The sequence below is a fragment of the Bombus affinis genome, unplaced genomic scaffold (genome assembly GCF_024516045.1).
Source record: "Bombus affinis isolate iyBomAffi1 unplaced genomic scaffold, iyBomAffi1.2 ctg00000605.1, whole genome shotgun sequence".
Lineage (NCBI taxonomy): Eukaryota > Metazoa > Arthropoda > Insecta > Hymenoptera > Apidae > Bombus > Bombus affinis.
In genome coordinates this window covers 50,819-65,168 of record NW_026109219.1, presented here as the reverse complement: position 1 = coordinate 65,168, position 14,350 = coordinate 50,819, and the positions used below count along the sequence as shown (strand labels likewise).

The window sequence follows — 14,350 nt, the reverse complement described above, 5'->3', positions numbered from 1 at the left end:
ACTCGTTGCGATTTGCGAGCTGCTGTACTTGTTTCGATGCCAAAAACAGCGTGCATCACACTCAGCGTGTAAAATGCACTGAAAATAGCGTATTAACGTCGAAATTCCTCCAACAGAAGAAAAATAACGTTTACTTTTCGTCAAAATCGAGCAAAAGGTTACGATTTGCGAGCTGCTGTGCTTGTTTCGAATCTAAAAACGGCGTGCACTACATTCGGCGCGGAAATGCAATAAAAATAGCATTCATACTACTAAATATCTCCAACAGAAGTGAAATAACGTTTACTTTTCGTCAAAATCAAGTAAATGGTTGCGATTTGCGAACTGCTGTGCCTGTTTCGAAGCCAAAAACGGCTTACACTACATTCGGGGTGCAAAATGCAATTAAAATGGCGTTTAAAACGTCAAAATTCCTCCAACAGAGGAGAAATAACGCACAGTTTTCTTCAAAATCGATTAAAGCGTTACGATTTGCGAGCTGCTGTGCTTGTCTCGATGCCAAAAACAGCGTGCATCACACTCGCCGTGTAAAATGAAATAAAAATAGCATTCATACTACTAAATATCTCCAACAGAAGAGAAATAACGTTTACTTTTCGTCAAAATCGAGTAACTGGTTGCGATTTGCGAGCTGCTGTGCTTGTTTCGATGCCAAAAACAGCATGCATCACACTCGGCGTGCAAAATGCACTGAAAATAGCGTATTAACGTCGAAATTCCTCCAACAGAAGAGAAATAACGCTCAGATTACATGAAAATCGAGTAAATGGTTGTAATTTGCGAGCTGCTGTGCTTGCTTCGAAGCTAAAAACGGAGTGCACAACATTCGGCGTGTAAAATGCAATTAAAATAGCGTTGAAACGTCGAAATTCCTCCAACAGACGTGAAAGAACGCTCAGTTTTCGTAAAAATCGAGTAAATGGTTACGATTTGAGAGCTGCCGTGCATGTTTCGACGCCTAAAACGGATTGCACTGCACTCGGCGTGTCAAATGCCATGAAAATTTCGTTTAAACGTCGAAATTCCTGTAACAAAAGAGAAATAACGAACAGGTTTCGTCAAAATCGAGTAATGATTGCGACTTGCGAGCTGCTGTGCCACTTTCGACGTCAAAAACGACTTGCACTACATTTGACGTGTAAAATTCAATGAAAGTCGCGTTTAAACGTCGAAATTCCTACAGCAGAAGGGAATAACGTTTACTCTTCGTCAAAATCGAGTAAATGGTTTCGATTTGCGAAATGCTGTGCCTGATTCGACGCCAAAAGCGGCTTGCACAACATACAGCGTGTAAAATGCAATGAAAATAGCATTTCAACATCGAAGTTCCTCTAACAGAGGAGAAGTAACGCTCAGTTTTCGACAAAATCGAGTGAATGGTTACGATTTGCTTTCTGCTGCGCCTGGTTCTACGTGAAAAATGGCTTGCACTACATTCGGCGTGTATAATTCAATGAAAGCAGCATTTAAACGTCGAAATTCCTCCAACAGAAGATAAATAACGCTCAGATTACATCAAAATCGAGTAAATGGTTGCGATTTGCGAGCTGCTGTGCTTGTTTCGAAGCTTAAAACGGCGTGCACTACATTCGGCGTGTAAAATGCAATGAAAATAGCGTGCAAACTACGAAATATCACCAACAGGAGTGAAATAACGTTTACTTTTCGTCAAAATCGAGTAAATGGTTGCGATTTGCGAGCTGCAGTGCCAGTTTCGACGCTAAAAACGGCTTGCACTACACTCGGCGTGTAAAATGCAATGAAAATAGCGTATGAACGTCGAAATTCCTTCAACAGAAGAGAAGTAACGCTCAGTTTTCGTCAAAATCGAGTAAATGGTTGCGAGTTGAGAGCTGCAGTGCCAGTTTCGACGCCAAAAACGGCTTGCACTACACTCGTCGTGTCAAATGCAATGAAAATTGCGTTGAAACGTCGAAATTCCAACAGCAGAAGAGAAATAACGCACAGTTCTCGTCAAAATCGATTAAATCGTTACGATTTGCGAGCTGCTGGGTCTGATTCGACGTTAAAAACGGCGTGCACTACATTCGAAGTATAAAATGCAAGTATAATAGCGTTTAAAACGTCGAAACTCCTCCAACACAAGAGAAATAACAGACAGGTTTCGTCAAAATCGCGTAATGATTGCGATTTGCGAGCTGTTGAACACGTTTCGAAGCTAAAAACGGCGTGCATTACATTGGGCGTGTAAAATGCATTGAAAATAGCGTGCAAACTACGAAATATCACCAACAGGAGCGAAATAACGTTTACTTTTCGTCAAAATCGAGTAATGATTGCGATTTGCGTGCTGCTGTGCTTGTTTCAAAGCTAAAACGGCTTGCACTACATTCGGCGTGTAAAATGCAATTAAAATAGCGCTAAAACATCGAAATTTCTCCAACAGAAGTGAAAGAACGCTCAGTTTTCGTAAAAATCGAGTAAATGGTTACGATTTGAGAGCTGCTGTGCATGTTTCGACGCCAAAAACGGCATGCACTGCACTCGTCGTGTCAAATGCAATGAAAATTGCGTTGAAACGTCGAAATTCCTCCAGCAGAAGAGAAATAACGCACAGTTCTCGTCAAAATCGATTAAATCGTTACGATTTGCGAGCTGCTGTGTCTGATTCGACGTTAAAAACGGCGTGCACTACATTCGAAGTATAAAATGCAAGTATAATAGCGTTTAAACGTCGAAACTCCTCCAACAGACGAGAAATAACGCTAAATTTTTGTCAAAATCGAGTAAATGATTGCGATTTGAGAGCTGCTGTGCTTGTTTCGAAGCTAAAACCGCCGTGCACTACATTCGGCGTGTAAAATACAATGAAAATGGCATTTAAACGTCGAAATTCTATCAACAGAAGAGAAATGGCGTCTACTTTTCTTCAAAATCGAGTAAATGTTTGGGATTTGCGAGCTGCTGTGCTTGCTTCGAAGCTATAAACGGCGTGCACTACATTTGGATTGTAAAATGCAATGAAAATAGCGTACGAACTACGAAATATCACCAACAGGAGCGAAATAACGTCTACTTTTCGTCAAAATCGAGTAATGATTGCGATTTGCGTGCTGCTGTGCTTGTTTCAAAGCTAAAAACGGCGTGCACTACATTCGGCGTGTAAAATGCAATGAAAATAGTGTTTAAATGCTGAAATTCCTGCAACAGAATAGAAATAACGCTCAGGTTTCGTCAAAATAGAGTAAATGGTTACGATTTGCGAGATGCTGTGCCTGTGTCGACGCTAAAAACGGCGTACACCAAATTCGGTGTGTAGAATGCCATTCAAATAGCGTTTAAACGTCGAAACTCCTCCAACAGAAGAGAAATACCGCTCAATTTTCGTCAAAATCGAGCAAAAGGTTACGATTTGCGAGCTGGTGTGCCTGATTCGACGCCAAAAGCGACTTGCACTACACTCGTCGTGTCAAATGCAATGAAAATTGCGTTGAAACGTCGAAATTCCTCCAGCAGAAGAGAAATAACGCACAGTTTTCGTCAAAGTCGATTATATCGTTACGATTTGCGAGCTTCCGTGCCTGATTCGTCGTTAAAAACGGCGTGCACTACATTCGAAGTATAAAATGCAAGTATAATAGCGTTTAAACGTCGAAATTTCTCCAACACAGGAGAAATAACGAACAGGTTTCGTCAAAATCGAGTAATGATTGCAATTTGCGAGCTGCTGTGCTTGTTTCGAAGCTATAAACGGCGTGCACTACATTTGGCGTATAAAATGCAATGAAAATAGCGTGCAAACTACGAAATATCACCAACAGGAGCGAAATAACGTTTACTTTTCCTCAAAATCGAGTAATGATTGCGATTCGCGTGCTGCTGTGCTTGTTTCAAAGCTAAAAACGGCGTGCACAACATTCGGCGTGTAAAATGCAATGAAAATAGAGTATGAACGTCGAAATTCCTTCAACAGAAGAGAAATAACACACAGTTTTCCTCAAAATCGATTAGAACGTTACGATTTGCGAGCATCTGTGCCTGATTCGACGCCAAAAGCGGCTTGCACTACATTCGGCGTGTAAAATGCAAGTAAAATAGCGTTTAAACGTCGAAACTCCTTCAACAGAAGTGAAAGAACGCTCAGTTCTCGTCAAAATAGAGTAATGATTGCGATTTGCGAGCTGCTGTGCTTGTTTCAAAGCTAAAAACGGAGTGCACTACATTGGTCGTGTAAAATGCAATTAAAATGGCGTTTAAACGTCGAAATTCCTCCAACACAAGAGAATTAACGCTCAGTTTTCGACAAAATCGAGTAAATGATTGCAATTTGCGAGCTGCTGTGCTTGATTCGAAGCCAAAGACGGCGTGCACTATACTCGGCGTGTAAAATGCAATGAAAATAGAGTATGAACGTCTCAATTCCTTCAACAGAAGAGAAATAACGCACAGTTTTCGTCAACGTCGATTAAATCGTTACGATTTGCGAGCTTCTGTGCCTGATTCGTCGTTAAAAACGGCGTGCACTACATTCGAAGTATAAAATGCAAGTAAAATAGCGTTTAAACGTCGAAATTTCTCCAACACAGGAGAAACAACGAACAGGTATCGTCAAAATCGAGTAATGATTGCAATTTGCGAGCTGCTGTGCTTGTTTCGAAGCTAAAAAAGGCGTGCACTATATGCGGCGTGTAAAATGCAATGAAAATAGCGTGCAAACTACGAAATATCACCAACTGGAGTGAAATAACGTTTACTTTTCGTCAGAATCGAGTAAATGGTTGCGATTTGCGAGCTGCAGTGCCAGTTTCGACGCTAAAAACGGCTTGCACTACACTCGGCGTGTAAAATGCAATGAAAATAGCGTATGAACGTAGAAATTCCTTCAACAGAAGAGAAGTAACGCTCAGTTTTCGTCAAAATCGAGTAAATGGTTGCGATTTGAGAGCTGCTGTGCCAGTTTCGACGCTAAAAACGGCTTGCACTACATTCGGCGTGTAAAATGCAATGAAAATAGCGTATGAACGTAGAAATTCCTTCAACAGAAGAGAAGTAACGCTCAGTTTTCGTCAAAATCGAGTAAATGGTTGCGATTTGAGAGCTGCTGTGCCAGTTTCGACGCTAAAAACGGCTTGCACTACATTCGGCGTGTAAAATGCAATTAAAATAGCGCTAAAACATCGAAATTTCTCCAACAGAAGTGAAAGAACGCATAGTTTTCTAAAAAATCGAGTAAATGGTTACGATTTGAGAGCTGCAGAGCCTGTTTCGATGCCAAAAACGGCTTGCACTAAATTCGAAGTGTAAAATGCAAGTAAAATAGCGTGCAAACTACGAAATATCACCAACAGGAGCGAAATAACGTTTACTTTTCGTCAAAATCGAGTAATGATTGCGATTTGCGTGCTGCTGTGCTTGTTTCAAACCTAAAAACGGCGAGCACTATATTCGGCGTGTAAAATGCAATGAAAATAGTGTTTAAATGCTGAAATTCCTGCAACAGAATAGAAATAACGCTCAGGTTTCGTCAAAATAGAGTAAATGGTTACGATTTGCGAGATGCTGTGCCTGTGTCGACGCTAAAAACGGCGTACACCAAATTCGGTGTGTAGAATGCCATTAAACTAGCGTTTAAACGTCGAAACACCTCCAACAGAAGAGAAATACCGCTCAATTTTCGTCAAAATCGAGCAAAAGGTTACGATTGGCGAGCTGGTGTGCCTGATTCGACGCCAAAAGCGACTTGCACTACATTCGGCGTGTAAAATGCAATTAAAATTGCGTTTAAACATCGAAATTCCTACAACAGAAGTGAAAGAATGCTCAGTTTTCGTAAAAATCGGGTAAATGGTTACGATTTGCGAGTTGCTGCGCCGGTTTCGACGCCAAAAGCGGCTTGCACTACATTGGGCGTGTAAAATGCAATTAAAATGGCGTTTAAACGTCGAAATTCCTGCAACACAAGAGAAATAACAGACAGGTTTCGTCAAAATCGAGTAATGATTGCGATTTGCGAGCTGCTGTGCATGTTTCGAAGCTAAAAACGGCGTGCATTACATTGGGCGTGTAAAATGCATTGAAAATAGCGTGCAAACTACGAAATATCAACAACAGGAGCGAAATAACGTTTACTTTTCCTCAAAATCGAGTAATGATTCCGATGTGCGTGCTGCTGTGCTTGTTTCAAAGCTAAAAACGGCGTGCACTACATTCGGCGTGTAAAATGCAATGAAAATAGGGTATGAACGTCGAAATTCCTTCAACAGGAGAGAAATATCGTTCAGTTTTCGACAAAATCGAGTAAATGATTGCAATTTGCGAGCTGCTGTGCTTGATTCGAAGCCAAAGACGGCGTGCACTATACTCGGCGTGTAAAATGCAATGAAAATAGAGTATGAACGTCTAATTTCCCTCAACAGAAGAGAAATAACGCACAGTTTTCTTCAAAGTCGATTAAATCGTTACGATTTGCGAGCTTCTGTGCCTGATTCGTCGTTAAAAACGGCGTGCACTACATTCGAAGTATAAAACGCAAGTAAAATAGCGTTTAAACGTCGAAATTCCTCCAACACAAGAGAAATAACAGACAGGTTTCGTCAAAATCGAGTAATGACTGCGATTTGCGAGCTGCTGTTCATGTTTCGAAGCTAAAAACGGCGTGCATTACATTGGGCGTGTAAAATGCATTGAAAATAGCGTGCAAACTACGAAATATCAACAACAGGAGCGAAATAACGTTTACTTTTCCTCAAAATCGAGTAATGATTCCGATGTGCGTGCTGCTGTGCTTGTTTCAAAGCCAAAAGCGGCTTGCACTACATTGCGCGTGTAAAATGCAATTAGAATGGCGTTTAAACGTCGAAATTCCTCCGACACAAGAGAAATAACGGACAGGTTTCGTCAAAATCGAGTAATGATTGCAATTTGCGAGCTGCTGTGCTTGTTTCGAAGCTAAAAAAGGCGTGCACTACATTCGGCGTGTAAAATGCAATTAAAATAGCGCTCAAACATCGAAATTTCTCCAACAGAAGTGAAAGAACGCTCAGCTTTCGTAAAAATCGAGTAAATGGTTACGATTTGAGAGCTGCTGTGCATGTTTCGATGCCAAAAACGGCTTGCACTACACTCGTCGTGTCAAATGCAATGAAAATTGCGTTGAAACGTCGAAATTCCTCCAGCAGAAGAGAAATAACGCACAGTTCTCGTCAAAATCGATTAAATCGTTACAATTTGCGAGCTGCTGTGTCTGATTCGACGTTAAAAACGGCGTGCACTACATTCGGCGTGTAAAATGCAATTAAAATTGCGTTTAAACATCGAAATTCCTACAACAGAAGTGAAAGAACGCTCAGTTTTCGTGAAAATCGGGTAAATGGTTACGATTTGCGAGTTGCTGTGTCTGTTTCGACGCCAAAAGCGGCTTGCACTACATTGGGCGTGTAAAATGCAATTAAAATGGCGTTTAAACGTCGAAATTCCTCCAACACAAGAGAAATAACAGACAGGTTTCGTCAAAATCGAGTAATGATTGCGATTTGCGACCTGCTGTGCATGTTTCGAAGCTAAAAACGGCGTGCATTACATTGGGTGTGTAAAATGCATTGAAAATAGCGTGCAAACTACGAAATATCAACAACAGGAGCGAAATAACGTTTACTTTTCCTCAAAATCGTGTAATGATTCCGATGTGCGTGCTGCTGTGCTTGTTTCAAAGATAAAAACGGCGTGCACTACATTCGGCGTGTAAAATGCAATGAAAATAGAGTATGAACGTCGAAATTCCTTCAACAGAAGAGAAATATCGTTCAGTTTTCGACAAAATCGAGTAAATGATTGCTATTTGCGAGCTGCTGTGCTTGATTCGAAGCCAAAGACGGCGTGCACTATACTCGGCGTGTAAAATGCAATGAAAATAGAGTATGAACAAATAAATTCCCTCAACAGAAGAGAAATAACGCACAGTTTTCGTCAAAGTCGATTAAATCGTTACGATTTGCGAGCTTCTGTGCCTGATTCGTCGTTAAAAACGGCGTGCACTACATTCGAAGTATAAAACGCAAGTAAAATAGCGTTTAAACGTCGAAATTTCTCCAACACAGGCGAAATAACGAACAGGTTTCGTCAAAATCGAGTAATGATTGCAATTTGCGAGCTGCTGTGCTTGTTTCGAAGCGAAAAAAGGCGTGCACTACATTCGGCGTGTAAAATGCAATTAAAATAGCGCTAAAACATCGAAATTTCTCCAACAGAAGTGAAAGAACGCTCAGTTTTCGTCAAAATCGAGTAAATGGTTACGATTTGAGAGCTGCTGTGCTTGTTTCAAAGCTAAAAACGGCGGGCACTACATTCGGCGTGTAAAATGCAATGAAAATAGTGTTTAAATGCTGAAATTCCTGCAACAGAATAGAAATAACGCTCAGGTTTCGTCAAAATAGAGTAAATGGTTACGATTTGCGAGATGCTGTGCCTGTGTCGACGCTAAAAACGGCGTACACCAAATTCGGTGTGTAAAATGCAATTAAAATAGCGTTTAAACGTCGAAACTCCTCCAACAGAAGAGAAATACCGCTCAATTTTCGTCAAAATCGAGCAAAAGGTTACGATTTGCGAGCTGGTGTGCCTGATTCGACGCCAAAAGCGACTTGCACTACATTCGGCGTGTAAAATGCAATTAAAATAGCGTTTAAACATCGAAATTCCTACAACAGAAGTGAAAGAACGCTCAGTTTTCGTAAAAATCGGGTAAATGGTTACGATTTGCGAGTTGCTTTGCCTGTTTCGACGCCAAAAGCGGCTTGCACTACATTGGGCATGTAAAATGCAATTAGAATGGCGTTTAAACGTCGAAATTCCTCCGACACAAGAGAAATAACGGACAGGTTTCGTCAAAATCGAGTAATGATTGCGATTTGCGAGCTGCTGTGCTAGTTTCAAAGCTAAAAACGGCGTGCACAACATTCGGCGTGTAAAATGCAATGAAAATTGAGTATGAACGTCGAAATTCCTTCAACAGAAGAGACATATCGTTCAGTTTTCGACAAAATAGAGTAAATGGTTACGATTTGCGAGATGCTGTGCTTGATTCGAAGCCAAAGACGGCGTGCACTATACTCGGCGTGTAAAATGCAATGAAAATAGCGTGCAAACTACGAAATATCACCAACAGGAGTGAAATAACGTTTACTTTTCGTCAATATCGAGTAAATGGTTGCGATTTGCGAGCTGCAGTGCCAGTTTCGACGCTAAAAACGGCTTGCACTACACTTGGCGTGTAAAATGCAATGAAAATAGCGTATGAACGTCGAAATTCCTTCAACAGAAGAGAAATAACGCTCAGTTTTCGTCAAAATCGAGTAAATGGTTGCGATTTGAGAGCTGCAGTGCCAGTTTCGACGCTAAAAACGGCTTGCACTACATTCGAAGTGTAAAATGCAATGAAAATAGTGTTTAAATGCTGAAATTCCTGCAACAGAATAGAAATAACGCTCAGGTTTCGTCAAAATAGAGTAAATGGTTACGATTTGCGAGATGCTGTGCCTGTTTCGATGCCAAAAACGGCTTGCATTACATTGGGCGTGTAAAATGCATTGAAAATAGCGTGCAAACTACGAAATATCAACAACAGGAGCGAAATAACGTTTACTTTTCCTCAAAATCGTGTAATGATTCCGATGTGCGTGCTGCTGTGCTTGTTTCAAAGCTAAAAACGGCGTGCACTACATTCGGCGTGTAAAATGCAATGAAAATAGAGTATGAACGTCGAAATTCCTTCAACAGAAGAGAAATATCGTTCAGTTTTCGACAAAATCGAGTAAATGATTGCAATTTGCGAGCTGCTGTGCTTGATTCGAAGCCAAAGACGGCGTGCACTATACTCGGCGTGTAAAATGCAATGAAAATAGAGTATGAACGTCTAAATTCCCTCAACAGAAGAGAAATAACGCACAGTTTTCGTCAAAGTCGATTAAATCGTTACGATTTGCGAGCTTCTGTGCCTGATTCGTCGTTAAAAACGGCGTGCACTACATTCGAAGTATAAAACGCAAGTAAAATAGCGTTTAAACGTCGAAATTTCTCCAACACAGGCGAAATAACGAACAGGTTTCGTCAAAATCGAGTAATGATTGCAATTTGCGAGCTGCTGTGCTTGTTTCGAAGCTAAAAAAGGCGTGCACTACATTCGGCGTGTAAAATGCAATTAAAATAGCGCTAAAACATCGAAATTTCTCCAACAGAAGTGAAAGAACGCTCAGTTTTCGTAAAAATCGAGTAAATGGTTACGATTTGAGAGCTGCTGTGCATGTTTCGATGCCAAAAACGGCTTGCACTACACTCGTCGTGTCAAATGCAATGAAAATTGCGTTGAAACGTCGAAATTCCTCCAGCAGAAGAGAAATAACGCACAGTTCTCGTCAAAATCGATTAAATCGTTACAATTTGCGAGCTGCTGTGTCTGATTCGACGTTAAAAACGGCGTGCACTACACTTGGCGTGTAAAATGCAATGAAAATAGCGTATGAACGTCGAAATTCCTTCAACAGAAGAGAAATAACGCTCAGTTTTCGTCAAAATCGAGTAAATGGTTGCCATTTGAGAGCTGCAGTGCCAGTTTCGACGCTAAAAACGGCTTGCACTACACTTGGCGTGTAAAATGCAATGAAAATAGCGTATGAACGTCGAAATTCCTTCAACAGAAGAGAAATAACGCTCAGTTTTCGTCAAAATCGAGTAAATGGTTGCGATTTGAGAGCTGCAGTGCCAGTTTCGACGCTAAAAACGGCTTGCACTACATTCGAAGTGTAAAATGCAATGAAAATAGTGTTTAAATGCTGAAATTCCTGCAACAGAATAGAAATAACGCTCAGGTTTCGTCAAAATAGAGTAAATGGTTACGATTTGCGAGATGCTGTGCCTGTTTCGATGCCAAAAACGGCTTGCATTACATTGGGCGTGTAAAATGCATTGAAAATAGTGTTTAAATGCTGAAATACCTGCAACAGAATAAAAATAACGCTCAGGTTTCGTCAAAATAGAGTAAATGGTTACGATTTGCGAGATGCTGTGCCTGTGACGACGCTAAAAACGGCGTACACCAAATTCGGTGTGTAAAATGCAATTAAAATAGCGTTTAAACATCGAAATTCCTACAACAGAAGTGAAAGAACGCTCAGTTTTCGTAAAAATCGAGTAAATGGTTACGATTTGCGAGTTGCTGTGCCTGTTTCGACGCTAAAAGCGGCTTCACTACATTGGGCGTGTAAAATGCAATTAAAATGGCGCTTAAACGTCGAAATTCCTCCAACACAAGAGAAATAACGGACAGGTTTAGTCAAAATCGAGTAATGATTGCGATTTGCGAGCTGCTGTGCATGTTTCGAAGCTAAAAACGGCGTGCATTACATTGGGCGTGTATAATGCATTGAAAATAGCGTGCAAACTACGAAATATCAACAACAGGAGCGAAATAACGTTTACTTTTCCTCAAAATCGAGTAATGATTCCGATTTGCGTGCTGCTGTGCTTGTTTCAAAGCTAAAAATGGCGTGCACTACATTCGGCGTATAAAATGCAATGAAAATAGAGTATGAACGTCGAAATTCCTTCAACAGAAGAGAAATATCGTTCAGTTTTCGACAAAATCGAGTAAATGACTGCAATTTGCGAGCTGCTGTGCTTGATTCGAAGCCACAGACGGCGTGCACTATACTCGGCGTGTAAAATGCAATGAAAATAGAGTATGAACGTCGAAATTCCATCAACAGATGAGAAATAACGCACAGTTTTCGTCAAAGTCGATTATATCGTTACGATTTGCGAGCTTCTGTGCCTGATTCGACGTTAAAAACGGCGTGCACTACATTCGAAGTATAAAATGCAAGTAAAATAGCGTTTAAACGTCGAAATTCCTCCAACACAGGGGAAATAACGAACAGGTTTCGTCAAAATCGAGTAATGATTGCAATATGCGAGCTGCTGTGCTTGTTTCGAAGCTAAAAACGGCGTGCCCTACATTCGGCGAGTAAAATGCAATGAAAATAGCGTGCAAACTACGAAATATCACCAACAGGATCGAAATAACGTTTACTTTTTGTCAAAATCGAGTAAATGGTTGCGATTTGCGAACTGCAGTGCCAGTTTCGACGCTACAAACGGCTTGCACTACACTCGGCGTGTAAAATGGAATGAAAATAGAGTATGAACGTCGAAATTCCTTCAACAGAAGAGAAATAACGCTCAGTTTTCGCCAAAATAGAGTAATGATTGCGATTTGCGAGCTGCTGTGCTTGTTTCGAAGCTAAAAACGGCGTGCACTACTGTTACGTTCTGTTATGTTCGATTTGATTGTGCTATGCCTTCCGTGTTAGTCTAGACTAAATCCAGATAAAAAATTTTTTTTTTTGTTGTGTTATCTTAAGTTTAATCGGAAGGGGAAAATTGAAATGGTATGAATGTTTATGAAATATTAATCGAGATGTCCGATTAATATGGTAGTTGCTGCCACCAGAAATAGTCTGAGGACTATTTCGAAGAATTTCCTTTTATTATTATTATTTTCTTTAAGTTGGGAGTGTATGATGGGTATTGTTTGTCTATCGTGTCTTTTGGATTCCCAGTCTGGAAGTGCCTCTGTAAGCACTTTCTTGCCTGTAGGAAAACAAATCTATGTACCTTCGTCTGTCGTGTCTGTTGAATTCCCAGACTGGAAGTGCCTCTGTAAGCACTTTCTTGCCTGTAGGAAAACAAACCTTGTACCCTGTCTGTCGTGGGGTTTGAACTAGGTGAGAGTCTATTATCTACTAACTCGTGTTTAATGGGTAGCGTTGACTTACGTTTGATGCAACTGGCAAATGAATTCCACTTTTCGGCTAACCTGCTATGCGCAGGAATACTGGCACGGGAGAGGATTAAAGTTATTAGGGATAGACAATTGGCAACGTATTTATTTCGTCTGACAGAGTTTTGTTGGTTTAACTATATTTTAATTTATTCGTTGTTAGTTGATTAAAGGTATTACAATATCAGCAATAAGTATCGTCGGATGCAAATGTAGATATATTATACAGCGATGTACAATAAATAAATATTCCAGCTTCTAACTGGATAAATTTTACAAATGTTTGGTAGGATAATATTTATTCGTACCAATAAGATTAATAACAAACGCTATGGTGTGATGTGGGCGATGGCGAACGAGATCGAAAGGAATGCGCCTCGCAGTGTTCGGAAATTGGTGAATTTGAGGGCGAAAAACTAGGTGGTGAACCTTCGCGATTTGACTCGCGAATTCTTCTCGATGCCTCCTCTCTTCCTTTTTTATTTCTGCAGCAATTAATCGTTTGTACCAACGTTCGGCTCGCTTTTTGCTGAGGTGACTTTTATCTTTTCTATTCTTTCTCGATTTCGTCATGGAATTATAATTCGTTCTTGACAACAAGTAAAGTCGTAAATGAGTAAATGATTATTTTATTTGGTGACTGAGTTAACTGTAGACAATCAGTGTGGCTTCGTAGGCCTCACCCAAGGATGAGCAGTCTGCTAACGGTGGGAAGAGGAAAACGAAAACCTTAGATGTTTTCTGTGACGAAAACACCGTAATCACTGGTTGATACAGCGAACAATTGTAAACAAAATAGATCGAAAGCTGATTGAGTTTATTCCAAACAATTTATTAAATGTTGAGCAAGAACGTTTATCTCAATTTTGTAATTATATTCTCTGTAAACAATCCGTGTGGCTTCGTAGGCCTCGCCCAAGGATGAGCAATCTGCTAACGATGGGAAGAGGAAAACGAAAACCATAGATGTTTCCAATGATTGAAAACACCGTGAACACTGGTCGATACAGAGAATAATTGTCGTGAATTCAAAATGTTCGAATGAAATTTTATGTGAGTTATTTACTTGATACTTCTATCTGTCAACTATAGCTGCCGACGGATACTTTCGTTTGAAGACAACTTTGTTCAATTAAAAGTAAAACAAAGAAAGGAAGAGGGTGTACAATTTCGAATCTCCTACCTTGTTTGATTTGTGGAGTCGATCAGGTGTGAGTATGGTTTGGCGATGAATCGGTTTTAACAATTAAATTTTGTTTCGCGATTAGTTACTCGATGTTTCGGATTTTCGAACTTAATTAACAATTTTATTAAACGGAATTACAGTATGTACTAGATTGTTTCTTTGACGCAGACGGATCGACTTGATAATGAACAAAGAATAAATGAATTACCGAATCTCAAGTTAATACCAAACTTTAAGTGTAATACTCTTACAATACTCTTTAAGTTAAACTCACTGTTTCCAATTAAGACTTTCAATTAAATTCTGAACTTGGAAAAACCAGCTCTGACCTCAATTAAAACTGCACTCCAACAACTACTCTATTGAGTACT

At 40.2% G+C, this 14,350-nt stretch overlaps 3 long non-coding RNA genes across 3 annotated transcripts; 1 reads left to right on the top strand and 2 right to left on the bottom strand.

Annotated features, from left to right (window-relative positions):
• Positions 1-1,517: 1,517 nt before the first annotated feature.
• LOC126928159 (uncharacterized) lies at positions 1,518-12,457 on the bottom strand. Its single transcript, XR_007716377.1, has 2 exons — positions 12,274-12,457; positions 1,518-1,810 (listed from the first exon to the last, which is right to left on the bottom strand). It is a non-coding gene; the product is annotated as an uncharacterized LOC126928159 (long non-coding RNA).
• LOC126928156 (uncharacterized) lies at positions 2,767-4,942 on the top strand. The gene is made up of 2 exons (XR_007716374.1): positions 2,767-3,189; positions 4,869-4,942. It is a non-coding gene; the product is annotated as an uncharacterized LOC126928156 (long non-coding RNA).
• On the bottom strand, positions 4,884-5,900 carry LOC126928160 (uncharacterized). Its single transcript, XR_007716378.1, has 2 exons — positions 5,606-5,900; positions 4,884-4,994 (listed from the first exon to the last, which is right to left on the bottom strand). It is a non-coding gene; the product is annotated as an uncharacterized LOC126928160 (long non-coding RNA).
• Positions 12,458-14,350: the final 1,893 nt, after the last annotated feature.